The following is a 24,572-nucleotide window of genomic DNA, read 5'->3' on the forward strand; positions in this document are numbered from 1 at the left end:
TGTCGACGATTACAAGAAAAGAAAGAAGTGTGTGAACCTGCCCCGCACTCCGCTCGCGCCTACGCATAAACGCGTACGCAGAGATCGCGACGTCCATCATTAATACATGCTTCGGTCAAACGATAATTAGATGGACGTTACCCTTACAGGAATTGGAGTAATTAGATTTAATTGGTGCAAAGGGGCAGCGTCCTCGTCTCCCTCTTCCTCATCACTTTCACTGACCGAAACTCGTGGTTGGTGCCCCGCTATTATCTCGCCGCGGCACTGTTCTCTTTTAACGCTTAATCGTGATATTAAATGGAAAGTAAGACCGGCCGCAAAAACACGTTCTCTTTTTTCTTTTTTTTACACGCTGATACTGGGAGCAAGAGAAAATTGAATTTAGTTTGTTGTATTGTTTATTTTTTACCAAAAATATTGTTCATTTATATTATTATAAATATTATTTGAAAATATTATACATTTTATTATTATTATCAATTATTATTTAAAAATTACCAATTGTTTTCAATTACGTTAAAGAGTAGACTTTTTACGATGATTAAAATATTTATAGCAATATTTTTAATATTTAAAAATACATTGATGATAGATTTGGAAACATCATTATTCTTTCAAATAAAATTCAAATTTTCAGTCTTTAGGTAATTGCAGATAAACATATAAAATCAGGAATTATGCGATTTTTAAATTGACGTCGATTAATGTGTGACGATTTAATTCGTACGTCTCGATTTACGTTTTTAACATGAATTTGTAGGCGCGATTTATTCGATATCTTACCGTGTCAACGTGGATTTGCGCAGATCTTGAGAATCTTCTATGCGAAATAACTGTCAGATAGTAAGCGCACGTCGTAAGGCGGGTTTAGATATGTGTCACGATCTTTTTCTCTTTAAGCCCTTCGGAGGGAGGAAAGTCGCGCAACCGGTTGTAACGATCCTCACAACGACATCTGAAGCTAACGCGATCTGATTTATCGTCCCTGCCGGACCGCCTTATTACATTTGTATCGAGGAGCGCGGCGGCGGACGTGTAACGCGAGATAAATTGCGGCGCGATATAAATTTCTAAGAACTAAGTGGTAGAGAGATAGAACTCACCCCGAGATTTTTCCTCTCGCTGTCCGAATATTGGATTTCAGAGAAGGCAAGAAAGTACCGAGTTCCCCTCTCTCCTCTCGTCCTTCTTCGCGAAACCCTTTTCTCAACTTCTTGTCCTCACTCTCTTTTTTCCATTTCCAATCCCCCTTCCCGCCCCTCTTTATCACGCAGTTCTCAGCCAACAGCCCTCCGCGCAGCTTTCTATCCGCTAGCTTATCCTCTCCCTGCCTGCCTAGGGTTGATCCTCTACTACGATCCTTTCTACCGATACGTAAACGGTAGTAGGTGCGTATCCGCGCGCGCATTCCGAGGAGCGAGCGCATTAGCTGAAACGAAAGACTGCTGACCGTAGTAAGAACTATTTAAATTGAAATTGAAGCTTCCATCGCCATCGGCCGTCTCGGCGGTTACTCCACGCTGCTTCCTCTTATCCTCCGTCATGCCGTTCGATCCTCTCTAAAAGCGAGTAACGTCTAAGTAGGAGCAACGCCTCGCACTTTGGAAATTGGCTCCTAAATCGCGCGGAGAGGGTGATCCTGATCACGCTAGTCCGTAAATTATCGGCCTTCGAGAATCGAGCGATTCTCTTCCCCGTTCTCCCTCCTCTTTCTCCTCGGCTTCTCTCGATCTTTATGATTCCTTTTTTTTCTCGACCGCTTTACACACGCGACACTTCTCACGTTTACACGAGGTACTCCATGTATTCTTCCTTTAAGAAAAATTTACAAAATTTGTACAAAATTTTTTATTAGCAATCAATAAAGATTTATTATTTTCTTCTACATTATTTTGTCGTATCTGTATATACCATATAAATAGCAGTATATATGTTAGTGACTTATCGAAATTTTAATATCACTAAATGTAAATCTGGAACAATTAATAATTTACAAACTATTAGAATAAAACAAGTTTAAATATATTTAAACTTATTTACTATTGACGTACACCGCAGCTAATTGATACAGTTTTGTGGGAATATCGTGCTTAATAAAAATTATTCGCTTCTAAGAATATATGAGCGCCATAGTCGACGAGCGATGACACGTGAACTTATTATTTCATTCAGTATTCTTCCCACGTGCCTTTTCTGTGCCCCCGTGGGCGCGTGTAGCTTCTTATAGAGTCCACACAACCACAACGAGTTACTCGACCGACGACCTGTATATTAAATTTTTCTGCACCCGCCCATGAACACACACTCGCTTAGGGCTCGCTGCTGCAACCTTAATCCAACACTGTTCTTATCCCCCTTTGAATCATCTCTTTCGTCCCGCGTGGATTTCGCCACCATTCTTCGACCGCTGTGTTCGCCTTCATCTCCTTTCGCCTCGCTCTTCTCCGGCGAGCTTCTTTGCGGCGATAAACAGGAGTCTCGCATGACTGCAGCCTTCGAGCAACTCGCAAATCTAGATTATATTATATATTCGAGACAGAGAAAATGGAGAGACTGAAAATAATACCTTATTAATAACATGTCTGAGTCCGATTGCAGGCTGTTAGGTATCGGGCCATGTATAACTAATTGGTCGCATAAAGATAATGTACAAATGTCGTTTTGATCGATTTATTAATTCCTCGCGGTAATATATCGTTAATCTTTTAATGCAAATCGGATGTCAAATAAAAACAGTACGGTTTAAAAAGATGAAAATGAATATTGTCAAGAACCAGTACTCGAGAAATAAATAATGTAAAAGATGTATTTTCGGCACATATTTCATATCTTACATCCAAAGATCTCCGTTCGCTGGTAGAAGCGGATTACTAAAATCTTGCGGAGAATACCGGATTAGCTTTCCATATTTGATCATCCTATTTCGTGCCCCAATTAGTCGGGGCACTAATTTACAGCTGGCAGCGCGGTTATACATCTACATACTGGAGGTCGGGACAACGCACTGCGCGAACTGCTGAAGACTAGCTCCTTGAACTTACCACTATTCTATAATCTGGTACAAACTCCTTAACTATTCCTGTCAACATTTCGCTCTATATTCCGCTTGTTTTTCTATGTTGTCAGTTTCATTCGAATAATGAAAAAGGCAATATGTACCGGGATTGAAGAATAATTAGTTTCTGGTATATTTTGGTCTGGTATCAAATTATTATGACTCTATTTCTGAAAGAGAGTCTTTCAATTTTACTTTGTAAAGAATTAAAGAAAGGAAGAAACTAAAAAAAAACTAAAACTCGATAAAAGACACATTTAAAATTGATTTTATTTTTAGCTTCGTTATATTTATTCGGGATTTGCGCGGCCTTTTGCAAAAAGTTGCGCAAATTTATAATTTTTATTTAAATAAAGATCAAGTCAATGTTTGCAGATAGCAACATATAACCGTTGTATTCTCAAGAGCCGATCGTACGGCGGTAAGTGAAATCTTGACCACTTTCCAAGGGTAAGAGCTTATCTCCAATAAGCCAAGGATCCACCATGTGTGTGTATATTGATACGGTCTATTTAGTTTATTGTGACAGGCAACACGTACATTCACGCGCCCTATTCGGTCTTCCACATGCAAGGGTGCGCCGTAATCTGTCGTAGCTTAACAATTTTTGGATCTCGAACTATACATATATGAGCAAAGAGGTGTGTGCTTTGTCGTTTTATGCGTCGATTTATTTTAGCGTTAGATCATAAAGTATGCCGTACATTCAGGGATTTTATTCAAATTAAATTACAAATATAATTTTGTTATTTTTACTCGGTTTGAAATATAAAATTGTCTTTATTGATTTTTTACATGTTGAAATTTATTAATATCTCGATATTTTGGACGAGCTATCTCGACTTTTAAAACCTTTTCTGTTTAATTATTTTGGAATGCATATATAAAAGATCTGTTTAGAGTTCGATTGTTTGATAGAAATTGAAAGATCCATTCTTAATTTCGCATTTTCTTCTCCCCCAAAAAGAAACTCAATAGAAGACCGCGCAACAACGCGTACAAAATGGCTGGCTGTACGTATCTAGGATCGAATTATCCTGATTCTATTTAATTTAGACGGAACTGTATAAAATATAAGGGGGTTCTTGAGATTAAAGGTCGATCGATGAAGAGGTCGCGCCAAAGGACGGAAACGAGTGTCGTGGAAACGCTTATCATCGCCTTCTGCATAATCATCATTTGATCTCGCACGGGTTTTCTTCGGTCATTTGATCATAAGTTTCTTTGCGCTGACAACGATCAAGGTCGCAAACCTTCCGATCTATTTTACCCAAAGCTGTTATGAGAGCGATACAATTTGTAAGATGAATTTGTTTCTAGCAGCGTCAGCAATGTAAATTTCGCGATAAATTATTTTTGAAGATTCTTTTTTATTTATTTTTAAAATAGTAAATATTGTAATTAAGTACACAAAAAGTCTAATGCAAATTACACGACAGTTGTAGAATAGGCAGTAAAAATATACGGATGTACAATTTTACTTGCATTACGATTTTAAATAACTTGGACAATTTTGTTTGATTGCATTTAAATCATATTTATTCTAGGTTTTGTCGTGATTGTCACAAATGCAAATTCAATTTTTGTAATACAGTAACTTGAATTAATTTCCATTGTCACTCGCTCTTTTCGATTAACAATTACGGGATACGTGTAATCATTGCGACTGTAGTATCGAGCAAAATCGATTTTCTCTCGCTTTCAGTAATGGCAAATTTGCCGACTTATATTGACAAATTGAACGACATGTAAACAAATTAAGTCACGAAGCGTCGTATCTTGTCGGTGAGATGTAATGCAGAAGGTAGAGAGGGTGATGGGGAGGGGTAGTGGTGAGAGTCGTCGGAGTGAAAAACGAGGGACGAAGTGACGGAGATTTCCAAACCCAGGCTTAAAGTCAATAAGGGAGAGAACCCGACGTGATGAGGCGAGAAAAAGACCTTTCATAAAAGTTTCGAAAAAGTTTCGATAAGTCGCAGCTCGCGCGAACAGTAGTACGAAAGACTTCTGTGCGCTTATAGGCAATTTTACCCGACTATTCTTGAGTTTGAATCCTAGTATTAGTTTTACTACAGGCAGACCAACTAAAAGTGGCTATCGGATGTTTCTTTGATTTCCAGAGGATATCGATACAATGAATGAATAAATAAACTTACGAATAATCTGTTGATGTCGTCTAATTAAATATTCGGTGACAAGTGCAGAAAAGTATACATTAAGATTGATTATCTTTCGTTTAGTTAGTAGAACATTAAATTAAGTACATACTATTAAGTAGTGTACAGTATTTTTACACTGAGATTATCTAACGAAAGTTTAATCTGGTTTTAAACTCTGAATTGTTAACTACGCAAGTTTCTTTCCCTATCTATGTAATGTTACTTTTTTTTAATTTTTGCACCGTAAAAGAGCTCATAAAAGAGAAGCTGTTCTTCGGGTTGAGATATAAATTACATTTGGCTACGTCTGGGATATAATTACATTTAGGTACCCGAACAGACGTATTTACAAAGCTGCGCTTAAGGATTGGACAATTTTGGCAACCGTCTTGCTTAGGAACAGCTGTAAAGATGCGCGTCTCATTCACCTTGGTGAAGTAAATGAATCAAGGGGAACAAGGGGAAACGTTCGTCGAGGCAGGAAGTAAGGGGAGCGATAATTGGGGAACGAGGGGGGCAGACGACAGAACAGCGAGAGAAGGGTGGCTGAAGCAGGGAACGCGTAGCAATCGACGCTGCAAATTATCTGCAATTATTCCATCTATATCGCTCGTTGGTCCGAATTCTCGACTACAGACAGACAGTCACACAGAATGCTAGGAACACTTGTGTACAATGCTATATTTTCTACTAAGATAATTATGAACGTGTGCGTATCGGAAACTTCAGCCTGAGAATGAAACAAGATTATTTTCGAGATTCATCGGGGATAAATTTTAATGACACCTTACAAATTAAATTCGAGACAATTTGCATTTTTTACTTATAATTTTTATTTTTTATTAATAAATGTATATATAGCATATTATATATCTATTATTGTAATTTGTTATAAAAATTTATTGAAAATTTTATTTCTTTTTTTATTATTTAGTTTAATATACATAACTATGTATTATTCATATATATAAATTTTATAATAACCATCTGTGCTTGTTTGTTATATTTAAAAAATTCTATTCTAGCGTATGTAATAAATTATTTCTCTTTCTCTTTCTCTCTCTTTCTCTTTGTACTAATTGCACTTGTATAACTCTACTTTTATCATATTTGGGACGTGGTACTTATCACTGTACTTATTTCAATTTTAAACTTTCGTGATTGTCGATAGTAGATATTTAAATGACGGTTAAAAGAAAGATTATCGTATCGATTATTTTTATAATCATTGTAAAGTTTTATTTTACAATATTTACTTACTTCATAAATTTACAATAGAATTGCAAATGTGAAATACGCATTAGGATTTTAATCTAATCTCAAAAGCAGACCTTGCAATTTGCCACACGTGTGCATCTGATAATAACAATTATTCGCAATTTTCTTCTTTTACATTGATAACTAAAGCGAATACCTAATTATAGACAAGTACAGATCGACAGACATGATTATAGAGTGCATTTTCTTTGTTCTCTTAAGGACAATGAACACGGTGTAGTAACGCGCGTACTTATGAGAGGATGAAGGTATTTTATTGCTTTATCAAAAAGTTTCTGAAGATAGCGAAACCCTAAAGACGACGACAAATCGCTCTATATTATTCGCCGATGCACCCGCTCGAATTCCTTCCGTCAAAAGCTCTTTTTGCCGTGCAACGCCGGCTTCGTATAAGTACATGCGCGAAATATCTCGCGGGTGTCGACTATCTCCGGAATCGACTTAAGTTTCTTCGTGAAAAGCGAACGCGTTCCACGAATTCCGCGATGTAGGGAAGTGGATCGACAGCCCCGAAATACACCGTCGCGGTTTATGATGAACCGTTTTCGGGCTCTTTCGCGACGGACGGATAACGTCGTTTACGACACGAAACGACAGCGGGAGAGACGACGACAGGGGCGATCAAAATTACTCGCCCGATCGAGCGTGAAAATGCCTCTGTGCGACTCTGCCAGATCGGGGTTTACGTTTGAATTTAATGGAAATTTCATTTCACCTTTATTCCTAGAGCGTATCTCAGGATGTACTTTGACTTTAGGATGAGTTAGACAATTATATCGGTGGCAGACTGAAAGCTGTATTGAATTTAAAAGGATTTTTTAAAATAGTTATTTTTTCGAAGCATTTATTGTACAGAAATAAATTGTTTTGCATAGAGTAAAAAATAAACAGATGTGCAGATAAAATTAAAAACAGCTATGCCAAACGACTATTAAAACACTTCTGGAGAAGTCGGTCTATGCTTTAAGGGATAGATAGTTATAGATAAAACTAGCTATAAAGTCAATCTCGTGCAATGGCTGGACCGATAAAAAGATCAGTCACTGCTTTATATGTTCGCAATAAAACGATTTAATGGTCGGTTCATTCATGTGATGAATCATACCACGCCCGAATCGCACATACTTAATTGCTCACGCCCATCATTATCCCATTGGACGCCATAAATTCAAACTGTACCATTAAATCGAGTCGAGCATGTGGCGCTAAGTGCTTAAGATGTTACGCACGGGACGATAAAACTTACGCATATCGTGCGACTATAAATGTCACGCGTGCGTCTATAAAGTCGGCCGCTCCATAAGAACACGTTGGGTTTTATCGATAATATCAGCGGTGATAAAAGCTGCAGGATAATACTGACTGGTTTATCTGTTCTGTAACACGAAGGTACAGCAATGCTTTTTGAGAGAGATCACACGGAAGTTTTTGAACGTTTCATGTACGAGTATCGCCGTTGAATACCTGGTTGAATAATAATGATAATTTTCTTTTCTGGGAAAAGAAATTTTGCGGCGTTATATTAGAAAGAGACATTAACTTTGTTATATTTCTTAGGAGGGTTACATCGGGAGGCTGCTTTATAGGTAATAACACGATCGCAGGTCGTGCTCTGGTGTTTTACGAGGGCGAACACTGTCTATATTATCGCCCGGTAGCGTTCAGTCTCTTCAGTGTCTCGCTCGTGGATTTTCCCGAGCGACTGTGATATCGGTTTAAAATCAACCGTGGATTCGCCGCAGGACGATATTCCGTTGCGCCGCGCCGCGCCGCGTCGGGGAGAACGGCCGGGCGACGTTGAAAAACATCGGTACACACTCGCCATAAAAATGTCGCGGCGAGCGAAGCGCGAATATCAAAGTTAAACTAATCAAACGGAATGTACATTTCCGACGTCGAAAATGTGACGTCGAGAGAACGAGGAAGAAAAATTTTCCCAACTTTTTTTCTCGTAATAACGTCGCGTTATTAGCGAGTCGATTTTTCGCACGGGGGACAAAACGGAAGTTCCATTGGCGTGTCTGCCGCGTCTCTCTCCCATCGGTATTCTTAACACGTTTGCGAAATATGCACGGGCACCAGCCGGAAATAACGCAAGGCGTGCCGTCGCTCTCCAGCCTGTTAGGGATATCAGCGATGTATTTGAAGACGGTCGTCGTCGTCGTCGTCGACACCTTTGCACCCGAAGCGACGTGCAAATTCCATTCGCCCCGCCCGCCCGCGCCGTTTCTATGCTCCCCGACGTGCTCGTGCGACGATAAGGGCCCAGTCGTGATATAAATTCGCGACGGGATTAAAGGACGATCGGTCTAACGAGCGCAGCCGGCCCACACCCGGGATCAGGAGTTCACCGAATGGCGAAACCACGCGGTAATTTACCCGAATAATAGCCGCTGGTATACCGCGATGTCCACCCCACTTCGCGCCTCGCCAATTTCCGTCTCCATTTTCTCTTTCCCCTTTTCTTTCTTTCTCCCGCTGCTCGCGCCCTTTGAATATACGCAAATGATACTTGATTATCTTGATTATAGTTCGTATTTTTAAATCTATAATAGTTAATAATGACGATAAAGCAAGGTAAAATCGAAGTTTCCTGCTATTACCTCACATTTTGAAAACTTTTACTACATTTTGCTTATGTTATCCAAGTTGTTTCAGAAGTTGGTAATTGATACATGTATAATTAGTACTTTAGGTACATATATAGTCTCGTGATATTTCCCGAGTACCTATCCAACATTGAGAAAGTAGATTTCATTTTCTTGATATAGAATATGGGATATAGAATAATGTAAAGTTACGGTGACATATCGATTTATCACGATAATCTATCTATAGCATAATCTACGGGAACAAATCAAGCACATATCTTTTATCTAGAAATAATGTCTTATTTCTATATATAATCGCTATATTTATATCCTCATCAGTCCTTGCGAATAAACAAAGTTGTAAATAGTGTATTTGACAGCCAGAAACAGTTTCCGCATACTAATACAGAGAGACGCATCGGTCAATAAGGCTCTCCGAATATAAATTTTAAGATTCTATATATGTATACCTTTGGATCCAGCTTTTCGTTCATTACGTTTGCGATTATTTTCTCTTTTCTATTTCGTGAAAAAAAAAGTTCAGATTACCATTTTGCGCCTCTTTCATACACGTCACACGTACAACACGACGGCGCCCGGCGCACGTAGGCACGCGAGAAAATACAGGGGCACGGCGGCACGCCACATGGGAAATTCTGGCAAGCATTAACTGTACCTCATCCTCCGGTTGCTCACGAATGCGCCAGGCATCGTCGTCCATGAGCATCCGCGATATAAAGTACCGCCGACCGGCCGTCCGGTCAGTCGTACGCTTCGCATATCTATGATGTGGTCCGCAAGCCACGTGCGCACGCTATCACGCTAATCGCCGTACGCCGGACACGCGTCCAAATATAATTCGATATACTTTGAACGCCCTTTACGAGTCCGTCGTGAACAGAGCGAAACGTTTCGTGTCTCACGAGAATGACGACGCCTGCGTTCGCCCTACACGCGCGAAATCGCGGCCACTCGCGCTGCGCGAGTCGACGCTCTTTACCGGAGTAAACGACGACAGAGATGAACTTTCGTACCGAGTTGTTACAAAGTAAAAATCTTCCCTCGAGAAGGCGGTGTAATTTTATACGAGCGTGAACGACGTGCCCGCGACTACGGAGGAAACGCATTACTCAGCCTCGCGTCTCCGCGTGTAAGATCCCGAATGCGCCGCCGGGGTAAAATGGCGGTGTCCCAATAGGGTGATATAATGTGATATAGGGTAATTTCGTAACTATTATGTGCGCAAAAGTGTGTGTCCTGCTATGAGCGCGCGATGTCACGGGATCCAGGCTGCTTTATGCGACGGTTCTCGCGAGACTGTACACATTTTTATATTTTCGTCAAGCGGCCGCCGTGCGCAAACGAGCAAAATGCGATTTAATGGACGAGCGGACGTATCGCTTCTCTCTTGCCCGCTTTTTTACGCTTTTGCGCTGTCTGACTCACGCGCGCACATATGGAACGGAAACCTTAAACGCAGGCTTATTTCGCGCCGCACGTACTCGAGCAAATTTCGCGTCGTGTGTTGCGAATACTCTTCTCGCGGCAAAAAAGCGAAAATATATTTTCATCTCGCGCGATCTTTGAAAAACTAATAATTCATCTACGTCTTTCCGGTAGACGCTAGATGCGCTTTTAATGCGCTTGCCATCGTCGGATCGATGCGAGGCGTGTTGGTCTCAACTCTTTCTCCTTCTTTCTCCCCTCGCCTGGCTTCCTTCTCGCGCGATACCTCTTTTCTGTGTGCTGATTGGAAATCGGATACCCAATCCAGGTTAAACCAATAATAACTTCTACTTTAAAGTTGCTGCGTTAGCGGTGTCTACTATTTTCCCAAGTTGGAATCGAAGGACCCGGGGGCGGCGCCGGGGCGGCGGCGTTGCGGAACTTTGCGGAACGCATATCGTTTTCCAAGTGGGCACGATGCAAGAAATCGCGTCCCAGCGAAAGTGCTTTTATGTCCCCGGTGAAAATTAATTTCGCCCTGGCCGCGAAGAGAATGAAAAAAGAGAAGAAAAGAGAAAGAGAGAGTGTCTATTGTCGCGCGCTGTTCCGCTAATCAAGCGAGGTAAACTTCGTGAAAATTAACCCGATTCGTTTCCGTGGCGATTTAAAGAACGTTTCAACAGATTACATTCGCGGGAGAACCACGGGTCGAGTTTCCACGGGGGTGGTAAATATCCCAACGAGATATTTAAAGGGAGCTCGTTTTCTCATTTCCTTATTTAGGAGATACCTCTTATAATCGCCGACGATTTATTCGATACGAAAGCGAATCCATGGTGTTCTCGTTATCACGCCACCCTAGTACGCCCCGGGAATACAACTGGTCGCGCGATACCGGCGCCGGCTCTGTTTTATCGGAGATCACGTTAATCACCCAAACTCCCCGCCCGTTGTAAACGGCACTCAAATTGTTATTCGACGAGATTCCAGGGCGCAACGAGGGAGAAGCGGCGGCGACCGTAAGCCGTGGGCGAGGCGTCTCGGCGGTGGTATCGCAGCCGCTCGCGGTAGCTCCAAAGTTATTCGGCTCACCGTGCAAACTAATAACGACGTTTAAAAGCTCTAATATTTCCCGCCGCAGAGCTCACTTCGTCTCGTGGAGAGACTTCGTTGAGCGCGAGAGCGCGGGACGGTTGGAGGGACGCGGGCAGTTTGCAACGAGCGGTCAGGGGATGACGGCGAAAGGGGAACGGAAAAGAGCGAGCGGGCCTTTCGCACGCGGAAACTTTAGATCTTATAAGAAAAGTTACCGCTCTCCGCCGCACACACAGTCTTCGCCCGGTCTTCTTCCTTCTATCTCCTGTACATACCGAGCGATTCTCCTTTTCTACCATCCTCCCTCGTACACGCAACCCTCTTTCGCAATCCTTCACTCTTTCTCTCTCTCTATCTCTGTCTCTGTTTCTCTTTCTTTCCTTTCTCTCTCTCTCCCTTTCCCTCTCCCTCTCTCTCTCTCTCTCTTAGTCCAGCGGCATCGCCGCAGGCGCTGGTAGCACCTTCGTTGAGCTTCCCTCACGAGGGCACGAGACTGGCTAGCGGCCCGCATCCTCGTTCTCCGTCCTTCTGCGCCTCCGTCACCCTCTCTCCGCCCGCTCGTTCTCCGGATATAATACACCTTTAATTTCCGGATTATAAAGTCCCGCTTGACGCGCCGCGGTTAATTTACCGTTCTCGGGCGCGATCCTATGGGTTTACGTATGTATACATTGCATACGTACGCTCGCGTACATCTGTAGGTGTTACCATCGAATGCTGTAAATAGCGCGGGGGAGAGTAGGATTTACGTGGCTTTTTAAGCGCGCTCCCTTTTTCGCGCTCTCCTTCTCCTCACATTAGGATTTCCCGGGTACATTCTAATTACTATACAGACATTGTCATGCGTAGGACATTTAGCGCGTCCGTGTCGTGTCGCGAGACATCTCAAAATTTTAAGTTCGAGTTTCAGTTACGCAGGCATCCGAATTGAGAACTCGAAAGTTCCGAGGGACAGGTCGCCCAATGAAATTTTTACTAAGAAAAGGGTCGTCTACAAATTCATCAGAGAACACCCCGCTCAGGTTTAATACAAGCTTATGAAATATTCCGTAACACGAAAAAGTTATAAGTGCGAAATGAGGATAACACGTACAGACCATCGCGCCGCGGTATATATAAGGTATCCTTCGTAGTACTTTCGAGGCATCTTCGGATTCTTTGATCAACTTGGAATCTACTTTTTCCACGTCCACTTTCTTGGCGTCTACTTGGAGAAAATCTGATTGAACACCATCCTGTTTCACACTCTGTTAACAATGGACTCTAAAAACATTTTTATAACAAAGTTTCGGCTTAATATTCTGTCAAAGTAAAGACGAAGAACCGCGAGGACAGATCTTGCGCAACTTTCAACAGTAGCGAGTAATTGTGCGCGGCTTTACAATGTCTCGCGATTATTATAATGAATTTACGAATCGTAACATAATTATTATAACAGATAGCCCATACGTGGATAATAATTTAAATAGAGGTAACTACGATATGCTGGGGGGGGAGAAGTAAGTTGGCATAGTTGGCTTGGATTATTAATGTCCCTCCCTGGGGGAGGATGTAAGACGACCGCGCGAGCGCGCGCGATTTCTCTGTTATCGCGAGACCGGCGGGTACCGGGAGAGCGTCTCAAAAAACGAGGGCGAAGAAGAAGAAGAAGAACAAGAAGAAGAAGAAGAAGCAGCAGCAGCGTAACCGCCTGGTCAAGGAGCCGAAAGTTCGTCGGGCGTGGCTTCGGCGGCGGTATAAACTCCAACGGAGGGCGAGGGACAGGGATGAAAGGAGGGAGGAAAGAGAAACACTTTTATCGAGCGTCGACACTCGGCGAACTTGGCTAAGATAGAAGAACTCTCGGGAACTCGACACGCGAACTTCGACCATTTAATGCACCCACCAATGTACATATGCAACTAGGTGCAGCAAGCGGCGAAGACGCCGCCCGACCCGTGGTAATAATGTCTGTCCCGCGAGAGAACCGTGACGTCGAATGTAGATACGTCGAGCCTGGTTTCCATAACGATCCCCGGCTAGCGCGCGCAAATACACGGCGTTCTCGCGCTATCGGGGGAAAATCAATTATTCGCGTTTTAAATATTTTTGCGCCACCGGAAATTCTTTTATTTTTTTTTCCCTTTTTTCAATTCGACTCACGTCGCTGCCACCCACCCGTCCGTAGCTTTGGAGCGGAGATTTTCGTTTAATTACGAATGCCGTGTAACGACGGAAATGGAATTAACTTAATATACCGCCCCTTAACAAATATTGAATCAGTCGAGATGATGATGCGTGGACCGTTTTCCGCGAGTCAGATGCGACCGTGCACGATCGAAGTCTCTTCGCTTCGAGTTTGTCCGAGCGTCGCACAATTCGTTCGCTATTCTTTCTGCCGTTCCGATCGACGGTGCCGCAAAAAAAGATATCAACTGAATATTTGCGGTACGGCTATGTATGGCGAGCGTGGCGCGTGTTCCCTCGATTCGGGATGTTCGCCGTTCGTTCGAGTTGCCCGAGTTGCTCGTTGGATACGTTCGCTTTCCTCCCCGTTTCCTGTTTAACATACGTCGGAACTGCCCGGTCTTATTATTCTATACGTCGCGCCGCGGGCGAAGGGTCGAAGGTACGAAGACAGGTCGGTTGGAATGTGTCAGCAGCCAGGGTGGCGTGGCACGTTGAGAAAAAGATCGGGTCGCGCGCTGCTAACGGGTGCCTCGATGCGCTTATTTGACACTTCGAGCGACAAACGGCCACCTTATTACCTTCCCATCGTCGTGTCGTCGTCCGTCGTCAGTGGTGGCATCTTCCTGTTGTGCAAGGTTCCCACTGATCGATTTCTGGAATTTTCCCTTCACGTACAGCGGAGTGAAGAATTCGAGCGGGAAATAAATTTCATCCGGTACTTTGCGCCAGATATTTTTCCCCATCTACGTCACGCTGACGTTCGTACGGCAGTTTGATTCCTTTCTGTTAACGTACAAATTTACATAAGTGTGATGTCGATACTCTTTTCGAAAATTGCCAAATGCTCTCTTTTTCTCCATTTTTCCACTTATACCAATACTCTTTTTAAAAATTGCAATGTTTTGTTTCCAAAAATGTGTTTGCTTCGGACATAAAAGAATCAATTGGATGGATCTTGGTCAGAATATGACCTTAATGAAAGGTTTTAAACCATAAACTATCCTTGGTTTTTAGCCCGTTAGAAATACCCATGTCGGCGTTCATTTTATCCGTTTTGCAATTTTTAGTGACTTTTGGGAACGTTATTGAGCTCGATCAGAATATCGAGTCCCATATAGTTATCGTTTTAAACTACGACTTTGATCGGATACATTTTGTTGGTATTTAAAAACAAAAAAGGGATAGCTGCGCGCTTTGCGAGATAGAGTATCTCTTTAGAGAAGTAGTCGCGAGATAATAAATCTCTACGGGAATAGAAAGCTCTCGAGATACGACCTAATGCGCATTCAGCCGGTCGGCTGCTCACGAAATGTCCTTCAGTATTATTTATCGTGAAGATAATTCATCGCCAGACTTTGTTAATATAATAGCTTATTTGCATGGTGTTTTTGGAAAGGTGCCAAATGGCGCTTACAGCCCAGATTGGCCGGGTCGTCAAACCGACGAAGTTGGATATTCAATAAGTCATTGTTGAATCGTCATTGTCGTAATGCTAGAAACGAGTAAATCGCGCGGATTTTCGATTTCGACTCGAATAATTCGACGTTCGCTTCGACGAATGGGCTTAAGGAATTTTCACGATTTTGTATTTGCGTATCTAATCGCGTCTCTAATAAGTATTGCTTTAATTTCGTATGCAAGAGGCGTTGCACATCGCCGCGCGTACAATCTCGGCTCACAAGGTAGAAATTTCTCCGTCGATCGTGGAACTGATTAACTCATAATTGCTACCACGGCCGAAGGCTGAATACACGATCATCTCAAACGTATACGTGCTGTCCTACTTTCCTCTCTGAAAGCCGTACAAATAATTAAAGTCAATAAAATGAATAACCGGAAAAACAGAAATTTTTTATCTAGAAAAATCCTGCTGCAAACAGCGAAAATGGTGCACGCGGAGAACTGTGGACTTTTCGAAATGTTCTGGTTCGGGGTCAAATGGAGGTACTGGATGTAATTAGTACGACTTTTCAGCAAAAGCATCGCACGCAAGCGCGTAATTTTGTACGTTTGACTGACATCGTTTATATTATTTTAGGAAAGTTTATCCTGCAACGTTAACGTTCGCGTTACTTTTCTGTCGCAACGACGACACTCGAAACGTGCAACTGGCTCTCGAAACGATTGCGCTAAAATAACTGGCTGTCGAAATTTTGCTATTCTGAAATTATCTTTGAATAACAATTTTGTGGACGGCCAGACTACCGCACAGCGGTTGCCTTGGGTTTGGTTAACTTCGAGTTAGGTCTACGATGAGTTTAACCGGCGTCGGTTACACCGTGTTACACAGCGGAAGCGGGTTAGTTTCAGATTTAGTAACAAGTTATGCGTCACTTAATTCCGGATGTTAATAGCCCCTAACTTTCTATTATTCATCTATGTATAATTAGTCGGGACTGTGATTCATTCCGATGTAGATTGAGTAATCTAATGCGCCGTTATTCGTCAATTACCGAGACTCCCGAGTGTTGAAATTTCGATGAGAATTTCATGAGCGGAGTAGTCACAAATTTTCTGACAACGCATATGAAATTCTCTCGCGAAAACTTTTCTAGCCGTTTCGCCGGCCAAATATGACCGGAGGGAGAGATTCTCAGCTGCATCGTTCTCGTTTCATCACTATAAGCGGCACTCGCGAGCCTCGATAGCCTCGCGTTGGCCCCATCGAATCACGTTTAGTTCGCCGTGCAAGAGTACGTAACGTCCTCTGTAATCAGCGGCGGGCCGGTTCGGTTCATTGATCGTTCGCGAGACCGGTGATTGGCCGATTTGGAGACTAATTAATTAATGGGTGCTCCGCCGTATTCATCTCTTCCGTATCGTACCGTCCCTCCCACCGCCGTGAGCGATCAAGTATAGAGCGTGCGTTCGATTGCAAGCGATGCTTTAACCGCTATTCAAGGCTGATGCAGTTTCGATATCGCCTCGCGCGCCACTTTGTACTGACCGATCGACCGACTATTCGACGAATTCCACGGTTTCGAGAACCATGCGTGTATCCGCGCGTCGATTTCGTCATGGTCGACTCGTTCGACCAATCCGCGAAAATGGTGGACGCTATTTGCTCGCTCATCAAAGCTACCCCCGCAATATATTTACGCTTTTGGTCTCGGCTATATGACTATATTTTTGTTTAACTGTGGCGTACTATACTATCGTTGCTATAAAATCTTAGGATTAAAAACAGTTATTAAATTTTCAGATTATCACGAGTCTCCTACGAATGGATTGTTGATCGGATGACGACAGATGGTGAGTGAATTTATTCATCGTTATCTGCATGACTATTTTTCTTTTTATTTTGTGCTTTTATTTAAGAGCAAAGCGTCCATGATAAACGCATGTGGAGAAAACAAATTCTGGCGATTAATGTCGTTATAACTCTAAAATTTTAACACAAATAATTTTTTAATATTATTGAAATGGAAGTAATACTGAAAATAATCAAAATATAGACAATAAATGTGACACGACGTAATATTTGTAATAATTGTACGGTAATACTTTAGAAATTGTATAACTAAAATGATTACGAGGAAGAATTCTCGTTAATTAACGCGCTGAACATTGACGCATTGCTCAAAGGTGTCTGAACTTTTCTATCTTTGTACCTCTCGTATTTTCGCGCACCGAGAAATGTGTTGTTCACACCCAGTATATCCGCTCGCAAAACGCGACAGACTTCGTTACTTCGCGGTGGTTCATAATTAGGCCATCGAGCCTATTAAAAGTTAGGCGGGCTTGTTAAGCACGCGGCGCGACTATTTCTGGAGCTAAGAGCCGTATACTTACATCGATCGACACGTGTTTCGTCGGGCGGACGAAGTAATCACACGCTCAACTTACGCGCACTTGTTAAAAGGTGATTAGCATCGCCAAGAGAAGAAAATTGTTGTTTAAACCGTTTAGTTTCTATATATACTTACTCGGAGATGAGCCCCAAAGATTACTCTTTATCTTGACACTCATTTAAAAATTCTGGAGGCAGACAGAAGTACACTGCAAGAGAGGGAGAGAGATTATTTCATAACATTTTATAAACGTAATATATAAAATTCCAGAGATAATGCAGTCGCCCATTTCTCTAATTTCGGAAAATTTTTATTCTAGCGATGTAAAGAGGTCTCTGCTCTTTTGTGAATAAAGTGTTAAAACTTAGCAATTAGAGAAGATTTTTACAAAGGAACGTAAAGTAATTTCGTATACTCGCGCATACAAAATTAATCATTTATACGAAATACAAGCGCTTAGTTTGTAGGACACAACTTACAATTTCGAAGTAATTGAATTACAAAGTTTCCCAAGCTAACCAGAAGATTTTAGCTTTTAGTCACGACTGAGGAGAACGACTTATTTAGATGTAATTTAAATTCCGCGACGCGATATTATATTGGTTCTTAGAGAAAATCAGCGTGCAATTACGATAATAGAGTTCAATTTATTTTGTGACGTCACGGACGAATGGTGAATGATTCTTCACAGTTTGGGAAACTAATAATTTGTAAGTTTCGAGGAGGAAAAGTCGAGATTATCCACGGCACTCGTACATAGAGTATTGGGAAAATTCTGTCGAGTCCGCGCGCGTTGTCGCTGTCAGCACGACGCGGTCAAAGGTGCCACGCTCACGGTAAAAACCGCGAACGCTTCGCTGTAAACCAGAGGCAAATAGAAAAAAGAGAGGAAAAAAAATATATATATATTTATATAGATCGGAGAATAAAAGCGGAAAAAGGAGCAGCCGCGCATCGGTTGCGGCCGATTCGGCTGGCGCTCATGGCGATAGCCATTGGCGATAAGGACTTCATTGTCTCGCTGTCGAATCGAAAAACGGACGAACGCGCGCTCCAACAGGGGCGGGAAGAGAAGGGAAGAGAAAAAAAACAGAGCAGAGGAAGGAAAATCGGAACGGGGGTGGCGACAAAGCGGCCAATGCTCAACGGATGCGAATTTTTCGGCGCGTCTGCGTGCGTGCGGACGCGAAAAATGCGCAATCTGCAAAGTGAGCTGAAAGCGAGCGTCGTCAGTCTCAGATAAACGGCGCGCGTACGAACCATAACGCCATTCGTTGTCCGAAAACGTTTGTCACGGCGGTTGGAGTACCGGGATTTTCGTAAACAATTGGAGAAAGAGAGAGAGAGAGAGAGAGTTAGAAAAAGCGGACACGTAAAATATTAGATAATTTCTCTCGCAAACGTAGATTTAACGATCTTTGTTGCTTAAAACTTTTTGCCCGAGATCAATTTTGCCTGGTGCGTTTACTCGCGCTCGACAACTGAATCGAGGAACTTGTACTTTATTCGATATTTAATTAAATTCGTGTAATTCCCTCGTTTAAAAGGCATCAACGCCTTGATTCGCGGTAGTATTTATAATCAGGTGACGACCAGGCCACAGGTGAAACGAAGACGATCCTTGGGCGAAAGGCCCTGTTAGATTTTAATTTGTCTCGGCTGATTGAATCTCGAAATTGGAAATAATTATTCGAACACACGAATGAGTGCGATACGGTTTACCTGGTATCGTCAGATCGCGACGACGTCGACGTCGACGTCGACGGTATCGCGGCGGATAAAGTATCGGCGCGCCATCGATCTCTCCAGCCGCCAGTTTCCTACACTCGCAATTTCCGACTAGCTACAACAGTCACCTAACCGGATCAATTTTTCATTCAAAGATAAATTGGGGACGGGGACGTGAAGCCTGGTAGCCGACCGCCTTGCGTGACAGCGGTTCGAAAAGCGCGACGAGGCGTGAACGCGGTTTAGCGCGCTACTAGTTTGGCTCGCTCGGCGGATGTCTGCGTAAATTATTGGATTCCGGGCAGCTGATCAGGATAATGGTGACACTTTGTAGTTTCTATCTTTATCCCTTGTACAAATCGATGTGGTTAAGCGACCCGTAGCGGCTTACAAACTATTTTCAAGCTAAATTAGTCACTAAATGATATTTCCAATAATCATGACTCTCGGAGTCGTTAACTTTTCCCGTGACAGAAATCATTATAATTTTTAAATAACTTTCTAGATATATAAAATATTTGTGTGCGAAAATGTTCAGTTGCCGTTGATAATCTTGCAATAATTATCGATATTATAATTAGAAAGTCGAACATTACTTTTTTATTCGCTGACTTTTTATTTCTTACGATTATGACTTTATGGCTTTACGAGTATTTATTATGAATATTATACGGATATTTTCTCTGTTTATATTTAATGATATGGCGCTAGCCAAATATACAAAATAATTTAGTAAGTCGTAAAGTGAGTTGATGTGTCGTTGAACTGTAATTCGTTGAACATGTACAATTGAGTGAAAAAAGTCATATTACTTGGAATAGAAAAACTGGTTACTATGGATCTTATCTCGATATAATTTCTGTGCTAACGGAGAGAGGTATACGGGAATAAATAGCGTTAATTTCTCACTTTTTGGCGTAAAATTGCGCGATACGGCCATTTCCTCGTATTCGGGGAGCTTGTAACCGGCGAGAAGGGCGGAAGGAAGGGAACGTGGTGGATGGAGGCGCAGCAGGCCACCCGGTAACTTGGAAGCCATATTAATAGTCGGCACTTAAGAGTTTCATTAAGTCGCGACCGCTCGATCACTGCCTACACCGCGTCGCTCTCCCACCGGCAACTTTCAGGCCCCATAACCGCCATCTCTGCTTTCAGGCTACCCCTCACTCCCTTCCTTTAGCTAAAGTTACTTCCCGCATGTCTAGAAGTCGCGTACGTAAGCCAGGGTTCTGTCAATTCTGACGTATTACATTTTTCAGCTAGCTAATTACGAACGAATAGGAGGTATTTCTTACTGTTGTGTCTTGTGTGATGTTTCGTGAATGGCATGCGTTTATTCGTTTCTTCTTTGAGATTAAGAAGTTTTTTTTTGTATGAAATAATCTCTGATGTTGTATATTTCTTTAAAGACTGATGATATTGGATTGTATTAGCAAAACTTGAATCTTTGAGAAGAATATTTTGAAACAAATATGTGCGAAATATATTTATGACACAGAGGAAGCAATTTATTTATATACTAGGAAATATTTTACGTGTATATAAGTAGCTTTGTTAATTAAGATATATTGGATAGGGGGTAACTTCAATTCTATTCGCTTCGTCTAGTTATAAGTTTATAATTTTGTGATAATAATTTACATTAATGTCGTATAAATTCTGTTCAAATAAAGTTTTCATTAGCATTTACTAACATCGTGCCATATTTGTCAACGCGAACGCGAGCGCGCGCGCACGACATGTAATTCCCGTAGATAAATGTCAGCGTTGAAGCATCGCGTAATGTGAACCGCGATATTTATCGTATGAAAATATTACGAAGGGTGTAAACTTCTTCGTTAAAGTCAGAGCTTGTCCTAATATCGTCAGTCGACGGATCCTCAAGTTTTCCTTAATTAAGCTTTGATTTAACCTTTCAATAAAATTGTGTTTATAACTGTGTTTGATTATAATTTATTTTCTTTTATTGGATATTTTATAATAATACTACAAATTATTTATAACAACGCGCGCGTACTACAACATAAATTATTGTAATGCAAAATTGTCTAACGGATCTTAATTATGCAAAAAGATTTCTTTAGCACGAAAGAAAAAAACGAATACTTCGTAAAAGATATCGTCGTTCTAAATTTAATTACGCCATTAATTTTTCGCTAATAAAAAGACAAAAATATTAAACTGCCGTTGCACAAGTAGTAGGTATAATTGATATGCGAGCAACGGCATTCATAAAGTTCTACTTTTATTAAAGATAACAATAGTTCATTCCGCGTGGCAAATGCGAAACGGAGCTGAAAGGTGTGTACGGGTGTAATTGTCATTCATAGAGCCATAAGGCTGGCGACGCGATCTGCACTTTATTTTTCTTTTTACGCCGGATAGGGCGCAATTTACCTTCCCATTCACGCGCACTTATCGCGCCTCTAAAGGATATCTTGAGGCAATTAGCCGAGCGGAGAAGGTAAATGGGAGTATAGTGGCGCAGCTTGGTAGCAATTGCGGCGGCAGTTCCTCGGCTGCGTATTAATTAGCGTTTCCCGCACATTTGGCGGAATTATCCGTCGCGATCGGCCGCACTAGCGAACGGATTATTTGTCATCGGTGGGAGCCACGCGAAAACGCCTAATCGCTTTCGACACTGTTTCGCAAAGTATACCACAGTCAGTGTAAACAATTACTGATATCTCCCGTGGCAGAAAAAAAACGTGGCGCGGGGTGCACGAGCGAAGAGAATGGACCAACCGCAAAACACCCTGGGCTGTATTTGCAGCACGCGCATCTCCGTCGTCACCATCGCCTCTTCTACCACTTTTACGCGAGAATTTATGACCCTCCGTACGCCAGTGATTGAGATGGGCGTATCTAATGGCGCGGCTGTCCGCACCGACGATCTATGCGAACCGATTCCCGGCTGCAGCCCTCTCTCTTCTTTACTCCTTTCTCTCTCTCGTTTTCTATCTCGTTCTCGGTCTCCTCTACGTTTCTTTTGTCGGCCCGTCTCTCCTTTCTTCCTTCCCGTAAGCGAACGCAGATAAAGGGAAAAAGCAACGAAGGTGCGGCGCGGTTCGCAAACGCCAGCTTGATTTAGTCTGTCTATCCGGTAAATAAAACTAAGTTATCACGCGCAGGGGAACTATCGAAGGGTGCAGGTAGTTCGTAGATATTCCGAGCGACTTTGCGTCGTTGATTTCACGACGCAAGTCGCGATGTTTTAACAGCAGTCCGATGATCTTGATTCGAGATCTGCGAATTTGGCACGATTGTATTGTATCTCGTATCTCTAATTTACTGAAACATCGCGTATCGAATCTATGTTCGGTTGGTCCCGATAACGCGCGCAAACGCATTTTGGTCGCCAATTTCACGATTGCTTTCGCTTATGATAATTGTGGGTGGTAATTACGATAACCGTTAATAGAGCCCCTCCCGGGACGCGTTCGATATCACTTCTCTCTCGTAAAAATCGCGTGTATGTTTTTTTTTGCATGTGAATTACGAGCGGAGGCGAAACAATGTTACCGCAGAATTTCGTAATGGTACACAAGGAACGTGCAATTTGCCACGATAACAGTTGTTCGGCTCGTGTAGCTTTCACCGGTCGGGCCGTGGGCAGGTAGCAGAATCCGACCAGGCATGCATGACAGTATTGTCTTGCGGTAACGAAATTTCATTATTCGTGTGGGTTGCCGCGTGCACACACGCTCGGCAACGCGGCTTTGTGCCGCGCGAACAAAGATAACGCTGATGTCCGCTGTCCGCTGTCTCATCTATAGGAGTAATCGTAAATAAAGTCGGCGGCGCGGCGTGAGAATAACGCGGTCGCGGTTTTTCCCCGCGCGAAATGGAAGATATCAGTTTTTTCCGGCTTGCATTACACGCTGCATTAGGTCGGATCTACAATAGGTGTAGTAAGCCTTAAGCCATGAAGAATTAACTAATAAAATATATTCGATTATTCTTTCAACATTCAATTATAATTCAGTTTCTTATGGCATAAGGCTTACTACACCTATTGTAAATCCGGCCTTAATGGTAAGATATCTTCCGGACATAGTTGTCTGATTTTGTGGTTTAATCATGCGTCAGATTACATCATTCGAGTCGCGCGTTGACTTAAAAATTTATATGCAGAAAGCTCACGTATTACAATACTTTTTCTGAGAAGTATACACGTTAATCAATAAGGAAAATATGTTTGACTTGATGTTAATGTAAATCTTAGTTTAACTGGAACTCGTAATGTAAAAGAGATGACAGTTGTTTACATCTTTCTTCGATTCACTGTACAGCTGTAGCGCAGCAGTGCTTACGTGATACGTCACGCGTGCAAATTACTCGAGAAATATTTTGTCGGAGTTAAAATCTATAATGGATGTGAGAGCAATTGAAACTCGAACGTTGTATACGAGACTGTTGAGTACGTTCGTAGCAACCCGATCGTTGTCGTGCATAGTTTCCTAATTGGCTGACTCTTCGTAGTACGAGCATTCGAGAGAGGTCATGACAGCATAATTCGTCTCGAGTGGTTCGTCAAAGGGCGCGCGTCGTCGTTATTCCTGACTGTCACTTTGCCCGATTTCAACTCGAATCTCACTTCCCGATACCTGTCCTGCAATATCTCTCTTTCTCCCCTGGTCGCTTTGAGACGAAAATACCTTGTCATATTCGGATGTATCAGCAAAATGGTTGAAGATTGTTTAGTGATCTATATTCAATCAATTGGTCTCTTATTGTTTTTGCGTGGTTGATATGATTTGCATTGTTGTATATTGCGTCACTTGCTACGCGTGTACACATGAGAGAGAGAGAGAGAGAGAGAGAGAGAGAGAGGGGGGGGGGATTGATATCATAGACTTCTATATTATACCGTTGGCTAGCTAGCTCATGGTACAGGAAATTAATAGTAGGGATGGTATCACGTATTGTGCCGTTTGTACTGCTAGAATTTACTTGGAATACATCACCAAGTTTATGTTGCATGTAGGAGATCAACAATGTAACAATGATTTATAATACATAATTGTAATTAATACATTAATACGTACGTAAAATGTAACTTTGTACGCTAAATCTCTTTTAACGTCACTTGGAATTCTCGGATAGTTCCCCAAATAGATCAATCCCGTTTCGCAAACGGGTCGGATTTGATTCTTATCGCTGTTATCGTTGAATTGCCGTCACTGTCCTGCGGGTCACTGGCTCAGTGGCGGGGTAGTAGTCTTCTTCTGATTTGCGCGTTCATGTGTTTGCGTCT

General features: G+C 42.2%; 1 long non-coding RNA gene across 1 annotated transcript in view; it reads left to right on the forward strand.

Moving 5' to 3' along the window:
• The window catches only part of LOC118646518, a 43,059-nt gene extending 19,779 nt beyond the window's left edge, over nucleotides 1-23,280 (forward strand). Inside the window, exon 3 of the long non-coding RNA XR_004964071.1 lies at nucleotides 16,999-23,280. This is a non-coding gene — a long non-coding RNA (uncharacterized LOC118646518). The remainder of the gene's footprint in view (nucleotides 1-16,998) is intronic.
• Nucleotides 23,281-24,572: the final 1,292 nt, after the last annotated feature.

The sequence above is a fragment of the Monomorium pharaonis genome, chromosome 7 (genome assembly GCF_013373865.1).
Source record: "Monomorium pharaonis isolate MP-MQ-018 chromosome 7, ASM1337386v2, whole genome shotgun sequence".
Taxonomy (NCBI): Eukaryota; Metazoa; Arthropoda; class Insecta; order Hymenoptera; family Formicidae; genus Monomorium; species Monomorium pharaonis.